The 4,689-nt window shown below is 46.2% G+C and overlaps 1 pseudogene; it reads left to right on the top strand.

Moving 5' to 3' along the window:
- The first annotated feature begins 355 nt into the window (after positions 1–355).
- LOC104989727 overlaps positions 356–4,689 on the top strand; it is a 14,944-nt pseudogene continuing 10,610 nt past the window's right edge.

The raw sequence follows: 4,689 nt of genomic DNA, 5'->3' as shown, positions 1-4,689 counted from the left end.
ATGTCAACTGGCTCTTCTCCAATACAAAATAAAAATTGGAAACAACACCCAACAACTCGGTATCACCTCCCAGCCAACAGGATGGACACCATCAACAAGTGGGCAAACCAGGAACCACGCAGAGGGCCTAGGAAAAGGGAACCCTCTCCTGCCTCCACTGGAAATGTCAGTTAGTTAACAACCTCTCTAAAGAAAAGCAGAGAGGTGCCTAAGAAACCTCAAGACAGCCATGGCCTAAGACCTGGAGCACACATCCTTGGGCCTGTTACTGAGGAAAATACACTTGAAAAGACATGTGCACCCCAACCTTCACAGAAGCACTACTTCCAAGAGCCAAACCACAGAAGCAACCAACATGGAAATCAACACAGGCCTGGACAACATGATGTGGTACAAACATACTAGGGAAAGGCACAAGTCATCCAAAAAGGAGGAAAGAGTGCCACCGGCAGCGACAAAGAAGGACCTAGCGAGGACCCCAGGAAGCCAAGCCAGTCAGCCAGAGGAAGACCAGGAAGACCAATATCATACGGTATCACTTCCAGGAGGAAGCTCAAAATTCAATCACATCGACTCACTGAGAAAAGAGACAGTGACTCACACACTGAAAACCCACTTGGTCCGACTGGAAAAACCTCAGAGGGGAATCATCAGGAGTTTGCATCATCAGAGACGTGCAGACATACAGATATAAAAACAGGCCTCCACAAGGACCTACAGATAAGGACAGGGAACCCTACTCATCCTCCTGTACAACCCAGACAGACGGGCAAAATGCCCTACAAGACTACATATACATCTCTGTGGACCTGAAGTTGCTGTTCCCATGACCACACACATCATGGAGAGTCTACCCTAAGCCACACAAAAGAAACATTGATTTGACACATAAATGGAAAGCCTACTATATTCTGCTGAGGCACACTGACCTGGGCTGGAGTCCCATGCCTGCACCCATAGCAGCCTTGGGACCCAGGGCTGCATGGTATTGGGCTGAGGAAGCTGAGAAGCTTGTGCCAGAAACTGAGCCTTCACTGGGCCTGTCGTGCTTGTCCCCTGGAATGGAACCACATTCTCCAAATGGGGGTCCGCCCTCCAGAGCTTAAACAAATCTAGTGCACCCAAAGGACAGTGGTCCCTGTGGCTGGAAGAGCTCTGTAAAGTCATGGGGTCTCCACTTCTCCCGGGGCAGGGTTGCCACCTCCAGCCTCCTTCCTAAAGATTCACCGCAGATTGGGATGACAGCAGCCTCAGCCGGGCAAAATTCCAGGGTTTGGGATTGGTGGGAAGGAGGGTGAAGGGTAACCGGGAGAAGCCGACTTTCACGGAGGCCCAGGTGCCCCTCGAGCGCACATGGGAATCACCCAGTGCTGCCACCTTGTGGCACTTTCTGGTAACAACTTCAAAACCCATGCGGAAACTTCAAATTCACAATTTGTGTGGGGCTGAAATTGACTCTAGCACTCAAGGACTGCCTGAGAGTGGGTCATCAAATAACAGTTTGAAGCAGGGAGAAGGCAATGGCAACCCACTCCAGTACTCTTGCCTAGAAAATGGACGGAGGAAATGAAAATGCTCCTCCTGCCATGGACGGAGGAGCCTGGTAGGCTGCAGTCCATGGGGTCGCTAAGAGTCAAACACGACTGAGCGACTTCACTTTCACTTTTCACTTTCATGCATTGGAGGAGGAAATGGCAGCCCACTCCAGTGTTCTTGCCTGGAGAATCCCAGGGACGGCGGGGCCTGGTGGGCTGCCGTCTATGGGGTCGCGCAGAGTTGGACACGACTGGGGCGACTTAGCAGCAGCAGCAGGCTTTCCAGAGCCATTCTCAAAGGGTAAATTTCACAAACCTTGTACATGGGGAGGAAAAAAGAACTCCATCAGATAAAATACTCCTCTCCATGGCTCATCCCTAGAAAACTGCAAATCAAAGAGGTATTGCCTCAAAGACCACACACTGGCCATCATCAAAATGGCTGCAAACGAAGAATGCAAGAGAGGACCTGGAAGAAAGGGGAGCCGCCTGTGCCTCTGCAGTAAATAGGTAACAGCCACAGTGGAGAACAGCATAGAAGGTCCTTCCAATCCTGAAAACAAAGAGAGCTTCTGATCCAGCAATCCCCCGATTCTCTTGATATATAAGGAGGTTTATTGACAGAGAGATGTCTACTTGAGAAAGACACAAGGACTGCAAAGTTCGCTGCAGCCCTACTGACAACAGCCACGACATGGAAACAACCATAATGTCCATCGACAGAGAATGGACCAGAACATGGAGGACGCGAATACGAGGGAATGCTACTCAGCCATTAAAAAGAATGAAAATATGCCATTTGCAGCCACGTGGATGGACCCAGAGACTGACATACTGAGGGAACAAAGACAGACAAAGAAAAAACAAGGTATCTGATGATAGGCCTTACATGTGGCATCCAAAAAGAAATCATACAAATGAACATATTTACAAAACTGAGACAGACTCACATACATACACAAATTTGCCCGGCTGAGGCTGCTGTCATCCCATTCTGCAGCAAATCTTTAGGAAGGAAGCTGGAGGTGGCAACCCCACCCTGGGAGAGATGGAGACTCCATGACTTTTCAGACTCATGTGGCTCTTCCAGCCACAGACACCACTGTGCTTTGGTGTAACTAGACTTGTACACATAGACAAATGTAAGTTCATTCACTATGGTTGCTACAGGGGAATAACGGGGCATGGTGGAGACAGGATCCTTAGGGAGTTGGCACCGACTGTACATATCAGTTGAGTTCAGCTGCTCAGTTGTGTCCTACTCTTTGCAAACCTGTGGACTGCAGCATGCCAGGCCTCCCTGTCCATCACCAACTCCCGGAGTTTACTCAAACTCATGTCCATTGAATTGGTGATGTCATCCAACCATCTCATCCCCTGTCATCCCCTTCTCCTCCCTGCCTTCAATCTTTTCCAGCATCAGGGTCTTTTCAAATGAGTCAGCTCTTCACATCAGGTTGCCAAAGTGTTGGAGTTTCAGCTTCAACATCAGTCCTTCCAATGAATATTCAGGACTGATTTCCTTTAGGATGGACTGGTTGGATCTCCTTGCAGTCCAAGGGACTCTCCAGAGTCTTCTCCAACACCACAGTTCAAAAGCATCAATTCTTCGGCGCTCAGCTTTCTTTATAGTCCAACTCTCACATCCATACATGACTACTGGTAAACCATAGCTTTGACTAGATTGACCTTTGTTGGCAAAGTAATGTCTCTGCATTTTAATATGCTGTCTAGATTGATCATAACTTCTCTTCCAAGGAGCAAGTGTCTTTTAATTTCATGGCTGCAGTCACCATCTGCAATGATTTTGGAGCCCCCAAAAATAAAGTCTGACACTGTTTCCACTGTTTTCCCATCTATTTGCCCTGAAGTGATGGGACCAGATGCCATGATCTTAGTTTTCTGAATGTTGAGTTTTAAGCCAACTTTTCACTCTCCTCTTTCACTTTCATCAAGAGGTTCTTTAGTTCTTCTTTGCTTTCTGCCATAAGAGTGGTGTCATCTGCATATCTGAGGTTATTGATATTTCTCCTGGCAATCTTGATTCCAGCTTGTGCTTCATCCAGCCCAGAATTTCTCATGATGTACTCTGTATATAAGTTAAATAAGCAGGTTGACAATACACAGCCTTGACGTACTCCTTTCCTGATTTGGAACCAGGAAATTAGGTTGTTGTTCCAAAGCCTGTTGTTCCATGTCCAGTTCTAACTGTTGCTTCCTGACCTGCATACAGGTTTCTCAAGAGGCAGGGCAGGTGGTCTAGTATTCCCATCTCTTTCAGAATTTTCCACAGTTTATTGTGATCCACACAGTCAAAGGCTTTGGCATAGTCAATAAAGCAGAAGTAGATATTTTTCTGGAACTCTCTTGCTTTTTCTGTGATACAACAGATGTTGGCAATTTGATCTCTGATTCCTCTGCCTTTTCTAAATCCAGCTTAAACATCTGGAATTTCACACACTGTTGCAGCCTGGCTTGGAGAATTTTGAGCATTACTTTACTAGCATGTGAGATGAGTACAATTTTATGGTAGTTTGAGCATTCTTTGGCATTGCCTTTCTTTGGGGTTGGAATGAAAACTGACCTTTTCCAGTCCTGTGGCCACTGCTGAGTTTTCCAATTTGCTGGCATATTGAGTGCAGCACTTTCACAGCATCATCTTTTAGGATTTGAAATAGCTCAACTGGAATTCCATCACCTTCACTAACTTTGTTCATAGTGATGCTTCCTAAGGCCCACTTGACTTCACATTCCAGGATGTCTGGCTCTAGGTTGGTGATCACACCATCATGATTATCTGGGTCATGAAGATCTTTTTTGTATAGTTCTGTGTATTCTTGCCACCTGTTCTTAATATCTTCTGCTTCTGTTAGGTACATACCATTTCTGTCATTTATTGTGACTATCTTTGCATGAAATGTTGTTCCCTTGGTATCTATAATTTTCTTGAAGAGATCTCTAGACTTTCCCATTCCATTGTTTTCCTCTATTTCTTTGCATTGATCACTGAGGAAGGCTTTCTTATCTCTCCTTGCTATTCTTTGGACCTTTGCATTCAAATGGGTGTATCTTTCCTTTTCTCCTTTGCCTTTAGCTTCTCTTCTTTTCACAGCTATTTGTAAGGCCTCCTCAGACAACCATTTTGCCTTTTTGC

The sequence above is a fragment of the Bison bison genome, unplaced genomic scaffold, assembly GCF_000754665.1.
Source record: "Bison bison bison isolate TAMUID 2011002044 unplaced genomic scaffold, Bison_UMD1.0 scf7180017864162, whole genome shotgun sequence".
Lineage (NCBI taxonomy): Eukaryota > Metazoa > Chordata > Mammalia > Artiodactyla > Bovidae > Bison > Bison bison.
The sequence above is the reverse complement of the archived record's forward strand: the minus strand, read 5'-3'. Positions and strand labels throughout refer to the sequence as shown.